This window comes from Macaca fascicularis, chromosome 2, assembly GCF_037993035.2.
Source record: "Macaca fascicularis isolate 582-1 chromosome 2, T2T-MFA8v1.1".
NCBI lineage: Eukaryota > Metazoa > Chordata > Mammalia > Primates > Cercopithecidae > Macaca > Macaca fascicularis.
The window spans coordinates 37,231,133-37,251,551 of NC_088376.1; the positions used below are offsets into that span (position 1 = coordinate 37,231,133).

The 20,419-nt window shown below is 49.6% G+C and overlaps 1 long non-coding RNA gene across 1 annotated transcript; it reads right to left on the reverse strand.

Annotated features, from left to right (window-relative positions):
* Window positions 1–2,605: 2,605 nt before the first annotated feature.
* On the reverse strand, window positions 2,606–19,455 carry LOC123571899 (uncharacterized). The gene is made up of 3 exons (XR_006696202.3): window positions 18,457–19,455; window positions 5,622–6,023; window positions 2,606–4,927 (listed from the first exon to the last, which is right to left on the reverse strand). It is a non-coding gene; the product is annotated as an uncharacterized lncRNA (long non-coding RNA).
* Between the last annotated feature and the right edge of the window lie 964 nt (window positions 19,456–20,419).

Consider the following 20,419-nt stretch of genomic DNA (forward strand, 5'->3'; position numbering starts at 1 on the left):
ATTTCATTAAATATATAGAATAAAATATCTTTAGATGGAATAAAATATCCATATACTTTAAAATGTTTGAATTGAAATACAGTGAAGTGAAAATTCCCCCTCCTAGTTTGGTTGCCCCCCTCCCATTTTTTTTTGAGACGTAGTTTCACTCTGTTTCCCAGGCTGGTGCAGTGGTACAATCTCAGCTCACTGCAACCTCCGCCTCCCGGGTTCAAGCAATTCTCCTGTCTCAGGCTCCCCAGTAGCTGGGACTACAGGTGAGTGCCACTACGCCCAGCTAATTTTTGTGTTTTTAGTAGAGACAGAGTTTCACCATGTTGGCCAGGATGCTCTCGATCTCTTGACCTCGTGATCAGCCTGCCTTGGCCTCCCGAAGTGCTGGCATTACAGGTGTGAGCCACTGTGCCTGGCCTTGGTTGCCGTTTTTTAGAGGCAACTGGTGCTAGTTTCTTGTGTATGCTTCAAGAGATACTTTAATGCAAAAAAAAAAAAAAAAAAAAGTAAATAATCTTATAGTCCACAATCCCTTATCTGGATCCCTTGGGGGCAGGTGTATTTTGGAATTGGGAATTCAAGGAGTGTAGAAAGGTAGTGTGTATATTCTGTCACAGTCCCAGCAGAGCCTGTGATAAAATACACAAATATTTCTGCACCAAGTAAAATAAATAAAGCCATAATCTGCCTTAAGTCAGTTCAGTTCAGCCAGGTTTTGCGACCAAATGTGTATGTGTTATTTATTTCTTAGTTGTGTTCTTTGGAGATTTTTGAATTTTATAATTGTGGATAGGGAATGTGGACTTGTGTTTGTGCTACTCTCCTTATTTAAAACTTACGGCAGCATTCTGCACCTACTGGATCAGACTAAAGAGCTTTTTCATTATTATTTTTTTGTATCCCCATAGTATTGCATTATACACATGCACCATTGCTAACTTAGCCTGTTCGTGGACATTTGGATTGTTTCCAATCTTCTCCTCAGTTGCATCAGTGCTGCAATGAATAACATCGTGTACTCATTTGGAACATGTGCAAGCATATCTGTAGGATAAATTCCTAGTAGTGGAATTGCAAAGTCAATTAATAATAATGATAGTTAACATCTGCATGGGTATTTACTAAGAGCTGGGAACTGTTGTAAGTGCTTTACAATAATTAAGGTATTTTAATCCTTGCAACAATCTCCTGAGGGAGATACTATTATCATTCCATGTTGCAGATGAGAAAAACTGAGGTACAGAGAAGGTAAAGGACTTGTAGAGCTGGAATTCAAGCCGAGGTGTTCTGACTCTAGTCTGTGCACTTAACCATTACATTCGACTGCCTTTTGAAGGTCATGGGAATTTGTAACTTAGAGAGACACTGCCAAATTTTCCTCCGCACCGCTTTACCAATTCATGTTCCCACCAGCAGCCTGCGAGCCTGCTTGTTTCCCCGCCAACGCTGCGCTGAATCAAACTTTTCGATCTTTGCCAATCTGATAGCCGAAAACGGTGTCTTACTGTAGTTAAACTTGAATTTCTTTTACTATGAGTCAGATTGAGTGTCTCTTCATCTAAGGGTCATTTGGACTTCCTTTCCATAAACTGTCCATTCATATCGTTTACTCCTTTTTTCAGTTTGGTTATATCTGTAACTTGTATTGAGCTTTTTATGTCTTAGGAAGATTAGCCTTTAGTGGTTCAAAAGGTACAGATCTTTGCTTAGCTAATCATTTATGTTTTGATTTTGCTGGTGATGGGTTTTGGACAGAGTATTAGGAGGAGACAAACAAAAGAAAATGGCTTTAGTGTTGGGAATTGAAGGGAGGGAGAGGACAGAGCAGATCCCTGGAAAGAGGTGCTCTCTGCCTGGTGAGGCAGCAGGGAAGGAAGGTAATGGGGTTAGTGAGGAGGGCCCCTTATGGGGACAGGCACAGCGGGTTCAAACATGCTACGTGTGGCCCACTGAGACTGGAGGCTGGGAGGAGGGAGGACTTCATGACAGACACGAGGATGCATTGCTCAGATGTGCTGCTCCAAGATGCGTCCAACAGAAGACACATTGCCCCAGTGAAAGACTGCCCAGCTGCGCCTGTAGTCCCAGCTACTCGGGAGGCTGAGGCAGGAGAATGGCGTAAACCCGGGAGGCGGAGATGGCAGTGAGCTGAGATCCGGCCACTGCACTCCAGCCCAGGCGACAGAGCAAGACTCCGTCTCAAAAAAACAAAACAAAACAAAACAAAAAACAAAAGACTGCCCAGCTGCAAGGCTGTGCTCAGCTGGCAGTCTACCACTGTTGGCTCCTACAGGCTCTACTCAGCTTTTGGACCAAGTTTATGATTTTCTTTTGAGTGTCCCTGGCCAAGGACTGAGCAAGATGGTGGTATGAGTACCCAGCCATTCCATTGTTTCCACATTTCCAACACAGGAGTCCTCTAATGGGCCGTTTTTGTTCTAGTTCACTGGATGACTGGCAGAGAGTCAGGTCTGCAGGTCTGAGAACTCCACTCTTGCTTTTGCCCCATTTCATTCCCAGGCATTACCCTTGCCCTCTCTAACCTTGCATTCCTAACCCTATCTCAACATCAGCTTCCTGGAAAACCCAAGCAGCCCAGACTCTGAAATTCTTTTGGTAAAAATTGACATACTTTTTTTTTTAAGCCACTGATATATATTTCATATTGTCCGAGCCTAAAGATTTGTTTTTCTATCTGGTAGTGACTATACATGTCCTTTGGCTTGGACGTAAGGTGAAAATGTTGGCCTGTGTGTGAAGGCAGCTGAGGTTGGCCCTCCCAGCAGTCGGGGGGAATCTGACCTCAGCTCAGAGCCTGGAGCAGTGGCATGGAGTGGCCAGTTAGCACTGAGCGGAAGCACGTCTTGGGTAAGGTGTGTGGGAGCACCTTCAATGCCAGCCCCAGGCCTGAGAACACACCACACAGGGAACAGGGTGTAGAAGCATCTTCTTCAGCAGCCGCAGCTGGACCTGATAGTGGCTGGCTCGCATCTCCCAGCCCTTCTGTGCCTGGACCTTTCTCCCCACCTCTGCTCTAGTGTCCTGACAGGTCTTCTGACCTCTGCATGTTGCCAGAGTGATCTGGTCACACCACTTCTTCGTTGTAGGCTTTGGATGGTAAAACCTGAAATCTACCCCCTTGGCTTATGACTCAAGCCCATTTGTGTACTGGCTTCTTGTCAGTCTCTTTTAACCACCCCATGCTTTCCTCCCTACACTGCACACTCACAAGACCTCTTGCCATTCTGAGAACCAGGGGGGCTCTGTGTCCCTCTGTCCCCATCACTGCTGGTCTCACTGGCTAGAATACCTTTTTGTTTCTCCCTATCCCTCAAGGCTCCTCAGTAGATATAAATGCATGTGTTTGGTTTGCCACATTTAAGTTTCCTCAAGAGACTGTAGTAAATATTTGAAGTGCTTTTAATTAGAAAATACCTTTCATTGCCTACTTCCCTGTGGAACTACCACAGCTTTGAAGATGTTCATTCAGTGCAGAGACTGGACCACGTGAGGGTTGGGCTATATGGGTTACATATACCATCTTGGGATATAGCCTGAGAGGCATTTCTTGGCCATTCTTCCGATACCATTCCTATCGTATACATCTCTATGACCACAATCACTGATCACCAGCAAAACCACTAATTTGAATCAGACATTCTTTCAACTCTCTTACCAAGATTGCTCGAAATGTTGAAATGCGCTAGGATGTAAGTCAGCAGAAAACACTAATTGAGTTTATAATGTGGGCAGTGAATTGCGGTAGGTGGTAGGTCAGCAGGTTGTGAGAAAGCATGATGGACAACATAGTACCTGCCCCCATGGGAATGGATTGCTCAACTGGATGGTCAAACACCTGTCAGCTGATGGCTATGTATGGCTATGCAGGTCCTCAGTGACAGGGGCCCTTGAAGAAAGGCACTCACTGCAGCTGGGGCAGCCATGGAGGGCTCCCATCAGGAGGTGGCGATGGAGATGGATGTGGAGGAATGGCAAGGATTTGGAGAGACTAGAGGAGTGAAGAGGGCCTCTAGAGAGAAGGTGGCTTGATGATTCACTCAGGAGGAGCCCTACTTATTTTGTTTGATGAGTCTGGGATGCCTCAGATATCTCTTTAAAGCACTGGTTCTCAAGCCTGGCTGAATATTTTAATTACCTGTAAATTTTTAAAAAACAGGGGTACCTGGGTCCTACCTCCAAAGAGTTTGATTGGGTTGTTGTGGGGTGTGATATGGGCACTGGGACTTTGACAGCTTTCCAGGATGGTCAGGTGGTGAGAACACTCTCCTGCCAGGTCTCCAGCTCACACCTGTCAGGCTCTGACACTTCCCAGGCGCGCCTCTCACGCCCTCCTCCTGGGCTGGGGCCACCCGGGAAGGAGCCCTGGCCTCTCTTAAATCCCACTCATACACCTGGCCTCAGGTTCCCAGGAGGATTTCTCTGCCTGCTTCACATTCAGGCAGTCACAAGGTGGTCCCCTGAGCCACAGGCTGCTTGGCTTTACCTCTGCCTCAGTGCCCCTTTTCTGGCGCTTTCCTGGAGCTCCAAAGAAGCAGTGGACAAGTTCCGTATGGTCCAGCTGTGGCCATTTCCAGAGGGCCTTGGGCTGAGCTTCCTGAGGGCACGTCTACACACACCCGCTGGGCAGGGGACCTGTGTGCCAGCCACAGAGGTGGCGCCGGAAGGGGATTTTCTCTCGCTGCATTTCCTGGCATTGAGCAGGGCCTGAATAAAGTCCAGCTTGCCTTTTGAGGCAGTCTCTGCTGAGTGGTCTCAGGAATGCCATTCCTCATTTCAGGGAATTCTGTAGGTGGGGCTGCTGGCCACCAGCCAGTGTGTCTAATGGAGAACATGCACCAGTCACAGGTTTGAGCGCCCTCCCGGAGGCCACGGCTCTGCCGCCTGTTCAGCAGTGCAGCAGGCATCCCATCAGCTGCAGGAAAGAGGACGAAGGGTTGACATGATTTTCTGACAAGAAAGATTGCTCCATTCGAGGGTTTACTGTCAAGGCAGGAGATAAAATGCCCTGACTCTTAAGGCCTTTTCATTTGGTTATTAATTCAAAAACATCTTCAGGGATTTTGCTTTTAAATGATACATATTCTGTATTTAAAAAAAAAAATACAAACAGCAACGTACCCAGAAGAAATGGAGAACCACTGGCTAGAGAAAACCACTGCCATTAATGCTTTCCAGGCCTCTGAGAAGCCCGTTTCTGCTGGCACTGAGTGTGTGTTTCTCCGGGCAGGAGCTGGTATAACATGACCCTTGAAAGCACTCGCAGCCCCGGGCTTACATAAGTAATGTGATGACTCTCTCCACAGAGCCCCTCTAGAGACATCCCACCACCCTGCCCTCTTGAAAAGAACATTCAGTGTGTCTCACACCAGAACCCATCCAAGGAGAGAGGATTCCGAGATAGTGGCTCATCTTCCTTGGTCCCAGAGAGGCCTCGGAGCAGTCCTCTCTGTTGCTTCACAGCCCTCCAACTATGCTAAGAATGCAAACCATTTCCCATGGGACTGGCAAAGCCATGAAGCAATTCTGAGCCCAACCTCCCCAAATATCTGCTTTGCAAACAGATAAAACAGAGAAACATCCTGAAAACGTGCTGTTGGGCCATTCACCTGAGGCGATGATGGTGTCTGCTTTCCTGCCAGGAGGGTTTCTGCTTCCACAGTCCAGCCTGGAGCTGCTGGGGAGCCAGTTTGGGATGTGGCCATGTTCCCTGAGGGGCAAAACACAGAAAACTCTCCGGAAGGGGCTTCTCAAGGAAATGGGGACCAAGCGAGGCTGTGGGCTCTTTTCAGAGATCTGGCTCCCATCCCAATGCTGGACTCATTGCTGACCAGTCCTTGGCGTCATCTGGGTGCCCTTTGGCTCCTGAGATGTCTGGGCATGGGGCTGCCTTCACCAGCTGCAAGAGCCCAAACCCAGCTCAACCAGCCTTTGGCATCTCCAGTCTGCACCAGCTCCAATTTTGTGGCCTGAGTGGGTGGAGGCAGTGGCAGGGGGAGTCCATGCCAAGCCTGGCAGAGGGAAGGAAGAGGAAGAGGAAGAGGACTTAACTTTCTCAGTAGCTTCAGCCTTCCGAGAAACTCTAGAATGCCTTGCTGCACTATGGCAGGCATAACCAGGTCCCAGTGACCTACATAACCTTCCAGACATCGGGCAAGTGGGGGCCCTGACTCATGCCAGGGGAGCCTGACAGAGGAAGGGTGGGGGCAGGGAGGATTTATAATCCTGAGACGGTGAAACCACCTAAATATTTAGTGATGACTAAGTGAGTCACCTCATGTCCACAGGGTGGAATATTATGTAAAAGTGATTACTATAAAGACTATTTAGCAATATTGCCAGTGTTTATGATATAATATTAAGTGAACAAAGGAAGATACATACCTTTACGGCACCTGAACAAGAGAAGACTGGAAGGGGATTTTAAACAATAACAGTTGCTCGGCTACAGTGGTGTGATTAGGGACCTTATTCTTGGAAAAGAAAGCAGCAGTTTTATAGTCAGACAGATCTGGACTAGTAGCTTAGATCTATTTCTTACTTACTAGAAATGATCTTGACAGGTAGCTTAAATGCGGTTGGTTTTCCATCTGTAAAATGGGTACAGTAGTTCCTGCTTTACAAAATTCTTGTGAAGATGAATCTGATTGTGCATCTCCTTCCTTCTTGCCTTCCTTTCTTCCTCCTCTCTCTCTACATATTTTTCACTAATACTGCACAATCCAGTTGCCCACAAAGGATTCCACAGCTGAGTCATCCTTGGGTCTGCTTAAATCTCTTTTGCTCTAGGGAAGGTACATTTGCCTGTTTCTGCCCTAAGCAGAGCTGTGGATGAGGAGGGGTGTTCATGATGAGACAGTCCCTGCGTGGAGGCTGGGCTGGTCCTCGCTCTCAGAGCAACCACAGTGCTGTGCGTTGCCAGCCCAAGCAAAGTCACAAAAGCCTTGAAGGTAGAAGCAGGAGTAAGGGAGCCTGCCTGACAGATACCACACTGAGCAGACCCCTTTCTTGTCTCTGCTACCATGGCCTGGCTCAAGCTCTCTTTTTTAAAAAATTATTTTTGTATTGACAAATACAAATTGTATATATTTATGGTAAACAACATGGTGTTTGGAAATCTGTATACATAGCGGAATGGCCAAGTAGAGCTAATGAACATATGCCTTACCTTATACTAATCGTTGTGCTGCGGGGGAGGGGGCGGAGGGGAAACGTGTAAAATCTACTCTCAGCAACTTTCAAGTACACAAAACATTCTTACTGTAGTCACCATAGCGTACAATAGATCTCTTGAGGTTATTCCTCCTAACTGAAATTTTGTATTTTTTGATCAACACGTTCCCAATCCCTCCCAAATCGGATGCTCTTATCACTAGCAGGATCCATGGCTCCTCAGGCCTGAGTCACATGCCACTGGTGGGCAAAGACATGACCAATGGCAAATGGACATATTCTTCTCTTCCCTTCTCTTCTCTTCCCTTCCCTTCCCTCCCTCTCCCTCCCCTCCGTTCCCCTCCCCTCCCATTTCCTCTGCTCTCCTGTCTTCTCTCTTCTCTCTCTTTTTTTTTTTTTTGAGATGGAGTCTCACTCTGTCACCCAGGCCGGAGTACAACGGCGTGATCTTGGCTCACTGCAAGCTCCGCTTCCTGAGTTCAAGTGATTCTCCCTCATGAGTAGCTGGGACTACAGGAGCGCGCCACCATGCCCAGATAATTTTTGTATTTTTTAATAGAAATGGGGTTTCACCATATTGGCCAGGCTGGTCTCGAACTCCTGACATCATGATCTGCCCCCCTCAGCCTCCCAAAGTGCTAGGATTACAGGAGTGAGCTGCCTTGCCTGGCCTAATTTTTGTATTTTTGTGGAGACTGGGTTTCATCATGTTGGCCGGGCTGGCCTCGAACTTCTGACCTCAGGTGATCCGCCTGCCTCATCCTCCCGAAGTGCTGGGATTACAGGCATGAGCCACTGCACCCAGCCTTCTTTTCTTTTCTTTCTGTGAGACAGAGTCTTGCTCTGTCACCCAGGCTGGAGTGCAGTGGCACAATCTCCACTCACTGCAGTCTCAACCATCTGGACTCAAGCCATCCTCCTGCTTCTGCCTTCCCAGTAGCTGGGACTACAGGCCCATGCCACTACGCCCAGCTAATTTTTTATTTTTTGTAGAGACGCCGTCTTGCCATGTTACCCAGGCTGATCTCGAACTCCTGAGCTCAAGCAATCTGCCTACCTTAGCCTCTCAAAGTGATAGGATTACAGGCATGAGCCACTGCTGCCCACACTTTTCATTTTAAGAATGTGGCATTTTTATGCATATATTAGGGAAAAAATGAAGTGGTGGCTATAATGGTACAATAGAAGCAACATAAAATGGTTTAAAAATGAACTAGCATAAAGAGAAATGCTATGTAAGAAATGGTTCGAGTGGTCCCTGGTAGATCATGAAGGAACAGGGGAATGACTGAAGTGTGGGGCTCCTGCCCTATCCCCTTCCATCCATCTTCTAACTCTGACCCAGCCTTGGTCTCTTCCAGAGTGTGCCCCTGTCCTCTTCCCACTATGGCCAGAGAAGTCTGACTAGAAGGAAACCCTGACAGTTGCATCCTTCACTACAGGGCAGTCACCTTAGGGAAAAGTCTAGGTCTTTCCTTGGGGAGGCCTCAAAAGCCTTCCAGGATGGACTCTGCCCATCTTTCCAGCTTCCCATTACCTTTGTCTCTTCCCATTTTAGTTACCTGAACCCTGAACTTCCAAACTAAGCTTGATGACTGAGCCTCTGAGTCTTAGAGTGTTCTATCTCCTCTACCTGTGATGTCCTTTCTCCCTTGTTTGTCTGAAGGACTCCTATTCAACCTCGACAGCCTTTTTAGGGGTCCTTTCCTCCGTGAAACTGTCTGGATCTCTTTGTAAAGGGTTAATCCCACCTTCCTCTCTATCTTGAATCACACGTTTAATTGAATCATGCATTTAATCATGCAAACCCCAAAGCCTCCTGTTTCCTGGTCTGTCTCCTTGCTGAGGTGGTCTCTGAGGGCCTGGCATGTATCTAATTTAGTTCAGGATCCTGGGTTCTTATGCAGTAATTGGAATAGGACAAGTGCTCGGCACTAACGAAGATGCAATTGTTATAGCTGTTGTTTATGAAGTGCTCTCTGCACATCACCCATTCAATCCTGACATCCACTCTAAGAGGAAGAAACTTTTGACACACATCTTTTAGGCATGAGAAAACTGAGGCTCAGAGAGGGGAACTCATTTGCCAACAGTAGATACGTGGAGGAGCAGATTTGAACCCTGGCTGCCTGACCTTTTGTCCCAGGCCCTCACCTGCTCATTTCCCACTTTCCTGAGTACAAAGTTGACCCCTCAGCGGGGTGTACAGGTGACCCCTCAGTGGGGTGTGCAGGTGGGCGCGGGCCTCACTGAGGTCAGTGGACTCCTGGGCACCAGGTGGAGCAGTACCCTCATGCCTCGCTACAGATCACCTGATCCTGTGGCTGCCCTTTCAAGGTTATGGTGTTGGAGAGGGGAGTGGGAAACAAGACAAAGGAGAAAATATAGTTGAGCCAGATGCCCTGTGGAATTTCTGGCCTTTATTGAATTCTAAGAAGAGAAAAAAAAAATGGCTGTGCTTATTCCAAGTATGTCAAGATAATAAGGAGCTCTTTACTGTTTATATACAAAAATGTCTGGCAGCCAGCACCTGCAAGCAAGAGGCCAGGAATCTGTGAGGCCCAGGCACCCTAAGCTGGAGCCCCAGGCTCCCCAGAGGGGCAGCTGGGCTAGCAAAGTGAGAAGGGAAGGGGTGGACCCCTGTCCTCAAAGCCCCTGCATTTCCTGCAGCAGAATTTCATCCCTAACCCTGGAATGTGGGCGAGCCCTTCTTGCATGGAAAGAGAAGTGAACTGGCTACCTCCCTTTGTCCTTCTGGGCACCCCACTCCTTGGGTCTCCAGACTCATGAACCCCTTTTTTTGGGAGCACTGGACTGTCCAGTAGTAGAGCCTCATTCCTCAGCAGCCCTCTCATCTGAGGAGAGGCCCTGCTGGCTCAGAACTCTGCAGAAATACATTGAGTTGGTTTCAGAATCCCTGAATCCCCTATGCTACCCCTTGTTCAGGGCAGATACAATTGAAGTCAAAAAAGCAGAAGAGGCCGGGCGCGGTGGCTCAAGCCTGTAATCCCAGCACTTTGGGAGGCCGAGACGGGCGGATCACGAGGTCGGGAGATCGAGACCATCCTGGTTAACACGGTGAAACCCCGTCTCTACTAAAAAATACAAAAAACTAGCCGGGCGAGGTGGCGGGCGCCTGTAGTCCCAGCCACTCGGGAGGCTGAGGCAGGAGAATGGCGTGAACCCGGGGGGCGGAGCTTGCAGTGAGCTGAGATCCGGCCACTGCACTCCAGCCTGGGTGAGAGAGCCAGACTCCGTCTCAAAAAAAAAAAAAAAGCAGAAGAGACCCAGATAATAGGTAATGGCATGTTTTGGGGGGATGGGAGTGGAGGGACAGTGATAACAATGGCTTCAGGCTTCCCATTCCCATTCTCTCTGGAATGCTATTTATTTATGCAATCTCAGACATCTGAGTTGAAAATTGAAAAAAGGCAGTCAATTAGCTCTGTCCATGAGTTTAAATGCCCATGAATTCAGTCAACAAACATTTGTTCATTCATTAAATGTGTGCCCTGGGGCTGGATACGATGCCAGGTGTTGAGTATTTGGAAATAGCTGAGAATGTCGAGACTGATGTTTCTCACTAGGGAGGGGGCACACATGAGAATCACATCCTCATGTGGGCCCCTCTCAGGACCCTCCTCCATCCATCCTGATAATTAAGAGTTTTGGGAAGGGGCCTGGGTATGAGGACTTAGAAAAGCTCCCCAGCTGATAAGGATATGAAGCTCTGGTTCAGATACAAGGACCAGACTGGAAGTCTATTTGTCCAAATGTACCTACAGTCCTATTTCTCTGGGGAGGTGTGGGCATAGTCTCCTGCTTGGATTCATTAATTCGTTCATTCATTCCAGTGGAATTTTTGAGTTCTTGCCAGGTGCCATGCCCTGTTCTAAGCACTGGGTTGCAGACCCTGCCCTCCCGGAGCTCTCACAGGACACCACTCCCATTCACTGCAGTGCTCTCGTTTCATTCTCATAAAGGTCCAAGGCCTTACAATGAGCCAGTGACCAGGCTGGTACCCGCCCGACCTCCTCTCCCCCTACTCCCTTCTGCTCTGCTCCAGCTGCCTGGCTCCAGCCTGTTCCTCCCACAGGCCTCTGCTAGTTGCTGCTTCTGGAATGCTCCCCGCAGAGGTTGCCCCTAGCTCACTCTGTTGAGAGCTACGACCTCCCCAACTCCCCAGCAATGCTTTATCTGTTCTTAGGCTTCTGTTTCCCTAGCATTTATCATTTTATTTTATTCTATCTTATTTTATTTTTAGATGGAATCTCACTCTGTCGCCCCAGGTTGGAGTACAGTGGCGCGATCTCAGCTTACTGCAACCTCTGCCTCCCGCGTTCAAGCAGTTCTCCTGTGTCAGACCCCCTGAGTTGCTGGGACTACAGGCACGCGCCACCATGCCTGACTTTTTTTTTTTTTTTGTATTTTTAGTAGAGATTTCACCATGTTGGCCAGGCTGGTCTCGAACTCCTGACCTGGTGATCCACCTGCCTCGACCTCCCAAAGTGCTGGGATTATAGGCGTGAGCCACCGTGCAGAGCCACACTTATCACCTTTAACATGCTCTGTCATTTTGAGATTTATGAGTCCATTGTTTGCTGTCCTCTACCTCCCCCACTAATCCTCTGGAATGGAAGCCCCTGGACGACAGGGTCTTTGCTTTGATAATGGATGTAGCGCAAGCATCTAGAACAGTGGGTGCTCAATAAATATTTGTTGAATGAATTAAGCAAATAATAACAAATAATAACACAGGTAAGCGTAAAATTACACCTGTGGGAAGTGCTGGCTACAGAGAATGAGTAAAATTAACTGAGCTCCTCCCAGCTCATCAACTCTATAATTTTTACTTTTGTTTTTCTTTGAAACATCATTCTGTGTTTACAATTATCCAGTGTGGCCAAGACCATTCCATTCTATTTTTGCGATCACTGTGCTTTTCCCACGGCCCTGGCCTCAGGAGAAGAGAGTGTGTTGAAGTCGGAGGAGCAGACTTTGGGGAGCCCGCAGCCCAGGGCTCTCTGGCATCCCCGTGAGTGAGGCCAGCAGGAGAGGATTGGTGGCCAGTCACGTATTCAGTCAGCACGAGACACTGAGCCTGTTCAGAAGGCTGAGATAATGGGATTTCAGAACAATTGTAAAAATACCTAACATGCCAGCAGGGAGTTAAACAGCAGATTCACGAGATTCTGACCCTTCACGGAAGCCAAGGGAGAGAGAATTCCAAGAGCATGTTACAGCATGTTAGGTATTTGGAGGGGGCAGTGCTTGTCATGGGCTGATCACAGCGACCCCATCCCCAGGATCCCAGCAGGGATGGGAAAAGTCACCACTCTGAGGCCAAGGACAACCACATCAAAGAATTAGCCCATCAAAGAAAAGATGTGTCAGTTAGAGCCCTGAAGGAAGCCAGTCCTGTCCCAGCCCGGCCCAGAGGGCAGAGATAACAGCAGCCTTAGCCCAGCCATCTGGATCCTTCACAGTCCCAAGGATGGGGCAGGGGTGGTAGATTATTGTGGTCTAATGCTGCCAGTCAGGCCCCTTTCTTCTGTCTCCACACTCTCCTCCAGGCAGCTTTTGGCATCTGCCTATTGGGAGTGAAATGAGCATCCAGTATCCTGGTCAGGGTAACCCTGAGGGTTAGTCTCTGTTTTGGTTGAATGTTTCTTTTTCCCCAAAACCAGGGATGGGCTCCAGGAAAGCTGGGATGGAGAGCAGACTGCGCTAAGGAAAGAGTGCTATCCTGTGTTCTCTGGAGTAGGGGGGCACCTGCCAGCATTTTCCTGATGCCCCAGCCACTGCTTTGTGCCCCAGAGGCACCACCCTTCTTTAAAGGCACTGGGGATAGTCCCTGGTGAGCAGAAAGATGGGGGACGCAGACGGCTTAGCTGAGGAGCCTGCAGTGAGCACGGGAACAATGGAAAGAACCTGGTGCAAGGTTCTCAGTGAGGACAATGTGAGGCTGTCCATAGGAGTTTGCAGGGGAGCAGAGATGACAGAGATGCCAGGCCAAGGAGGCTGCGGGAAAGGAGGCCAAGGCAGGAGGTGGCATGGGCTGTGTCAGAGCTGGCACATTGCAGCAAGAGTGAGTCGAGCTCCCAGGGAGGAAGAAATGCCTGGAATCCCTTCTGCTGGCAGTGAATCCAGGCTAGAATTGTTTGTGAATTTGATTTAGTCATCCCTGTCTCAGGTGCCTTCTATGGTTCTGACACCTCCAGATCCCAGTCCAAATCCCTCATTGCCTACAAGGCCTTTACCACCAGTACTGATTTCCTTTCTTGACTTCTTCCAAGCCTCAGGACCTATGATCCCTGCACTTCCTGTAACCGTGACTCCTTCCTTTATGCCTTTGCTCTTGTCTTTTGTTCTTTTCCCACCTTTCCTTCACAATAAAACACGACCACTTCCTGGAAGCCTTCCCAAAACATGCTGGCACGCTTGGTGACCCAGAGCGGCTCTTTCCTCTGGGAATGTCCCTTCTTGAGCCAGAGACACATCAACATAGGTGATCCAAAGCCTCAGGTAATGTGCATGGAATGAAGAAGTCTTTTGTGAAGGCTGGAGGTCAAGGGAGCTTAACTTCCCCATTCTCCTTCACCCATGCTCATGTAAACCTCCAATTAAAAGCCAATCTTCCCAAATGCAATTGGAAAATCAAAAAAGGACAGTGCTAAAGTCAACATACAGAGAGCATAGAGCAGGAAGGCCTCCAAAATCCTGTCTCTGACCCTACAGTTCAGACAGCAGGCCCCAGAATAGGCTCCTTGGAGACAGCGGGTCCATTGGGGATGAAAGGTGTCCATTAGGGACAAAAGGAGAAAATGTGTCTCTCCATGTTATATAAGCCTTTCATCCGCTGTTACATTAAAGGTTCTGAAAAGTCCTGCAGAAAAGTGCCTGTTTGTGTAGCGTGCGACATCCATTAACATCGCCCAAAGCTTTGGCATTGGACAGCCTTGAACCCCCTTCTCCTCTGGTGTGCCCCATGACTTCAGTCAAGTTCCTTGTCTGCTCTGAATCTCAGATGCCTATTTGCAAAATAAGTTATTATGTGGTCAGTGAAAGCAAAGCACTGGCTTGGCTGGGGTCCTGGGAGGACAGGATAGCTCATACAGGAAACTCTTGTGGTTCTAACTGTGTAGTATGGTCCAGGGCTCACAGGACAGAAGCAAGAGTGAGCCATTTGGAGGGCATTATTCTGGGTTGTATACACAGGACACTGGCAGGAGCCGCATCCCCCTATCCAGTCGAGGGACATCTCACCAAAAAGCACCCTGCCTGTCAGTAGATGTTTCCTGGAGCCCATGCGATCCTGGCCACTCTGTCTCCAGGCCTGTCTTGTACCACTTGGCCCTCCACTCTCTAGCCATGTAGAATGTCTACTTTTGGCCCAGCGCAGTGGCTCACGCCTGTAATCCTAGCACTTTGGGAGGCCGACGCAGGCAGATCATGAGGTCAGAAGATCAAGACCATCCTGGCCAACATGGTGAAACCCTGTCTCTACTAAAAATACAAAAATTAGCTAGGCATGGTGGTGCATGCCTGTAATCCTAGCTACTTGGGAGGCTGAGGCAGGAGAATCATTTGGACCAGGGAGTTGGAGGTTGCGGTGAACCGAGAACTTGCCACTGCACTCCAGCCTGGTGACAGAGCGAGACTCTGTCTCAAAAAAAAAAAAAAAAGGTCTGCTGTCCTCCCTGTACCTTCCTTTCCCTCATGTCACCCAGGCTCATCCTCCTTCTAGCCTCACTGTCCTTCTTTAACTGGCCAACTCAACCTGTGGGCCTCAGCTGGGATGGTCTTCCTCTGAGATTTTCTGGCTGCCCCTAGATCACAGGTCTCTGTTCCTGGAACCTCTGCTTCCTGCTTCATAAACACCTGCTCCACATATTATCAACTTCCTATTATCTATCTCCAGCCAGCTTGAGCTCCTCCAAGGCAGAGTGCTGCGCCATCTGTGCCGAGCACAATATTATAGGAGGGGCTAAAAACAACGCTTGGACATATGATTCTCTGTTCCCTCTTGTACCCTGGACCTGCTCCTGGTGTCCCTCTCCCTCCCTTCTCCTGTGGGGAGCTGTAGATTGCATCATCCTTCTGTTGTTGAAAGTAATGAATCACTTCTCGCCAAGTCCCCACGTGGTAAAAAATCTCTCAGGAGTGCAGGGGAAGTGCCATAGATTATGGGTTGGTGTGGTCATAGGGAGCAAGTGGGGGGTGGCAGGGTGCCTGTACAGGCAGGGAAGGGTTAAGGATCCCAGCCCCTATCCTGTGCACACTTTTGTTTTCTGCCATCTGGAGCTGTGCAAAGGAGTGGCAATGCGGCCCTCACCTGAGGCAGGGCCTGGGAACCTGAGCATCCCTGGAAGATGCTGAGCTGGGCAGTGGTGGGGATGGGGGAGGATGGGGCTCAGAAGCACAACCCAACCCAGGCTGTCTGACAAGCAATGGGGACGGGAGAGTCCCGGATAGCTGGTGAGGAGCCAGGGCCCAGGGTGGGCCCTTTCCTTAAGCCCGAGGTAGGAGGCTGGCAGCAGCACTGACGCAGGTACAGGTGAGGGCAGGGCCCAAAATGTGGCCCTGGGGCCTTCCAGCTTGGCCAGACCAGCCCAACGAGAAGCCAGGGCTGGGAGGGCCAGGCAGGTGGGGAAGGCTTGCAGGCCAGGCCCAATACCTTGAGAAGCCAATGGGCTTCTAAAGGGTACTTCATTCCGGGTGAGGCCCAAGACATAGTGGCCACACTTCCTCCTATGCCTGGGGATTCTGAGTCTAAGCAAGCCTGAGCCTGATCCCTGCCATGGTCACTGCCCAGCAGGGAATCTCCTGGAGCGAGGCCCCAGGGTGGAGCTGCCCATGGGCGACTTGCCTGCTCCCACCCCTGTCTGTCTCTCCCAGACCTCTTGTAGGTCATTGTTGAGAGCTCAAGGTCATAGCTGCCAAAGAAATACCACAGGGCATAGCACTGTAGGCCTTGGAGTGGAGGATGGTGGGGAAGACAGGGTGAGTCTACAAGTCTTCCAAAAATGCTAATCTCACGTTGCCACGCCTTGCTTGCAACCCTTCCCTGGCACCCTGCAGGCATTCAGGACAGCATTCAACTCTGGCCTTGGCCTACACAGCCCTCTGGGATGGTCTCAATTCCCTCTCCAACCTCATCCTTCCCTCTTCTCCATCTGGTGGGTCACTTTCCATTTCCCTCTGTCCTGGGTGCCTGAGTGCTTGGACCTGGTACTCAAAGGCCACCCCAGCACCCAGCTAAGTCCTGCTTACCCTCCACTTGCTGTTCTAGCAATGAAGTGGCTCTGACTCCCATCCAGACTAGAAGTCACTCCCTGCCTGCAGCCGCACAGCTCCCACCTCTCCCCTGCCAACCCAGTGTACCACTGAGTAGGCCCAGATGTAACACTCCTGATAAGTCACTGAGGGTATCACAGTAACAGCCTCTACCCAGCAATTTCCTTTTCAGCCTGCAGGGTCCTCACGCTCACCAGTCTGGTGACAGGGTTCACCCTGTTCTGCCAGCGGCCAGCTCATCCAGCCTTCCTAAGTGTGAATCCTGGCCGCTCCAGTCCTGAGAGTCCACTGAGCCTAGGTGTGGGACCTTGGTTACTGTGGGCATTATGGCGATGTCCAGGCCAGTGCTGAGATCTTTCCTGTTGCTAAGAATATGAGGGACCCTGAGTCCTTATTCTCTGTCCTGAGTCCCCTCACCTGTGGGTTCTTCTCATCCCAGGTCCATCACCTCCCTGCATCCCTGTCCTCCCTGCTCTTGGCTTCCTCTGCTGGGACACTCCTGGTGAGGCTGCCTGGCCCAGATTGTTCCTCCCATCTCCCTGAGCTTGTCTCAGATCAGGCTTTCTGGATCTCAGTTTGCTGCTTGTCCTGCGGCCCTTTTCCGAGATCCTCTCCTCCAGTCTCTGGGGCTGTTCTCACCCCAACATGCATTGCTGCCCCAGAGTGCCGCTGCAAGCTCCTCAAGCGGCCATTCATTCACTACCAACTCCTATTTGCAGCCTCTGCCCTACACCAGGCCTAGGCTGGAGCTGGGGCTGCAGTGTGAACAAGCCAGGTCCTGTCTTCAGAGCCTTACAGCATGGTGGGCAAAGAATTCACAGAATCTTGTTATCTGTCACTGCAGGAGGCAGAGCAAGGTGCTGTGGAGGATGGCAGGTAGATGGGATCCTGTCTGGCAGAGCATCTGGGAATATGTATTTGAGTCTTGGGAAACTCTCCAGCTATTTGACCTCAGCTACTTACCTGCTCACACCACCTCCTGATAGCTTCTGTGGTGCTCACTGATCTCTGACCACGGCTTTAGGTACAAGTGTCCAAGAAATTCCTTTGCCTTGAGCTGACCACCTGCTCTTGTGTGCAGCTCATAGGCTCCACATGGCCTGATCTCTTGGCTGCCCCTGGATTGGGGGCCCTTCTGCTTGGTGTACCAAGCCCCCGAGAAGGTGCCTGTCACTCAAGGACTGCTGTAGGAAAGAAGGGCTCTGATCCCTAGAAGGAGGCCCCCTCTGGTCCTGCGCAGCTGAGAGGGGCTCCACAGAGATCCTCCTCCTCTAAATGCTCTGTTTGCCTCTTGTATGAACCAAAGGGCTCACTTCTTGTTGCTGCTGCTTTTACAATTGTGAGCAGATATGTTTTTTGCCAGGGCAGCTTGCTCCAGGATCTCACAGGAGCAGAGGGCATGATGCCTACAGCAAAGCCAGTCCACCATGGGACTGCTGGCCTCTGCCTGCTGCTGAGTGGGGCAGGCAGGATGTGCAGAGGGGCTGGCCTGATCCCACGGTCCTAATGACAGGACCAGCTTCGGAAGGAGGCTGAGCTTGTCTGCATGAGGGAGCTCCATTCGCACCTGCTGACCCCCTTTAGGTGAGTGTCCCAAGGTGCAGGGTGAAGGCTGTAGGTAGAAACTAGGTAACTGCCTTAGCATGATGTAAGCAGCCCTCCCAGTGCCTGTGTCTCACCTGGTACACCTCTTCCTACAAGTATGGTGACCCTGGTTGCACCCAGCTCCTCAGCAACTGTCCACTACTGTCATGCTCTCAAGCCTGGTCCACAAGGCCCTTCTGATCTGATGCTGTCTCATTCTCCACCTGAGTCCCAGCCCCCAGGAAATGCTCTGTTCCCCAGTAGTGTTGTGTCAATCCGTATCCTGTGCCTTTATACACACTGTTACCCTCACATCCCAACAGTCTCCTGCAACTCCCCACAGCCCTGCACTTCCCCATCCACACCCGCCCCACCACTAGTGAGTCTTACCTAAGGCTGTGGGTAGGCGCCTCCTCCTCCTGTGAGATGTTTGTGGACTCCCCTAAGCAACACGGAGCTTGCCTGCTCTGCACTATGACTGTGGCAGCCCCCATCACCTGCCTGTTGTTTTCTCTGCCACTACGACATTTCAGAGGAAAGGATCCATGTCTTCTCTGTTGTATCTCCAGGGCTTGGCAGATAGAATTGCTCAATAAACATTCAACAAAGTGTCTGTCTTGGTCAAGATTCCTTTGGTTACAAGCTTAGGCAAAAAGAAGTTTCTCTGGGAAAGTTCTTATAACTGCAGGAAGAGAAGGGTGGGCCTCAGAGACAGCTCAACCAAGAACTGACACCGCACCAGAATTCACTTACATCTTCTGACCTCGATCCAGTTCCTCCCCATGGTGAAGGACTCGACTATAAATGGCTCCAGCACTTTCTGACTACAAATCCAAAGGGGCAATAAGCTACTTCTTTACATTCTCACACTGAAAAATTTCAGGGAAGAATGCTGACTGACCCAACTTGAGCCAATTGCTCAACCTTGGACCAAACACTGTGAAGAGGGTATCCAGGAATATGGCATTTCCCATTCAAAGTTTCTGGTCAGAAAAGAGTGAAGAGTGGATCCCGGGAGATGGAGGATGCTGCTGTGGGCAGACAAAATGGGGTTAAACATTACAAGAGGGAACGATTAAGTAAATGAATGAGCCAAGAGCTACACATGTCCTTACAGACAATGGCACAATTTCTGGAGTGTTTGCAAATAATTCTCACTGGTTCTTACTGTAGTCCCATGAACCCACATCTCACAGATGAGGAAAGCGGGTCAAAGTTACAAGTGAAAAAAATGCAGCCAGGATTCCCACCCCCTGATGGCATATTAGATGTGTGTACTTGGAGTTTTTCCTCCCACAGAAGTGTAGGCAGATAGACCTCTCCTGAGCAGTCACTGGAGAAGAGGACAAGCATTTGTCTGTGAGGGAGGGAAAAGGGACTCTGTCAAGGGTTAGCTCTAAGTCCATTTGTGTACCAACCTCATGTTGGGAAACCTTTTCTTGCCTCAGTCAGCATGAGAACGTAACTGCTTCTTTGGGGATTTGAGACCATGCCATCCTTGCTTGAGGGTTAAACTATGATTATTTTAGCTTGTATCTGGAGCCCTAAGGGCCCAGGACATGGAGGTCATTATCCAGAACCAGACACGGATGAGAGGTCCTTGACTTGGGACTTAGAGGGCAAGTGGGCAACTCAGTTTTCACTTCCTACTAGCTCTCTGCTATACACACCAGGGAATTCACTGCTTTCTCCTGTGCCTTTATTCTAACACGTGGCATTTGCTGCAGTGCCTAGTCGGGGGCTAGACTTGCTTCTTAAGGTCAAGGCTGGATCTGTTTATCTTATCCTCCCAGAACTTGAAGTCTATGGTAGATAGTTTGCAAAGATGGCTTCAGTAACCCCTCCCATTCCTATGTGCATGCCCCTTTGCAACGTAACTCTGCTACTTCTTCCTTGAAAAGGTCGAGTCTCCTTCCCTACCCCTTGAATTTGGGCTTGCCTGTGACTTGCTTTGACCACTAGAATGCAGCAGCTTAGTCCTCAAGAGGCTTTGCAGCTTTAGCTTTTGTCCTCTTAGCATCTGCCAATCTACATGTGAACATGCCTGGGCTAGCCTGATGGAGCATGACAAGCCACGTGGAGTAGACCAATGCCATCCCCGTTGAGGCTCACCAGACTGACTCACTACTGCCAACACCAAGTGTCAGACATGAATATGACCATCTTGGACCTTCCCTTTCAGTCAAGCCACCAGAAGACTGCAGCCCCACTAATGAGTCCAGGGGAGACTAGCAAAAGAATCTCCCAGCTGAGCCCAGCCCTAACTGCTGACTTACAGAATTATGAGCAAATAAAATGGTTGTTTTCAGCAGCTAAGTTTTGAAGTGGTATGTTACACAGTAATGAAAATGGG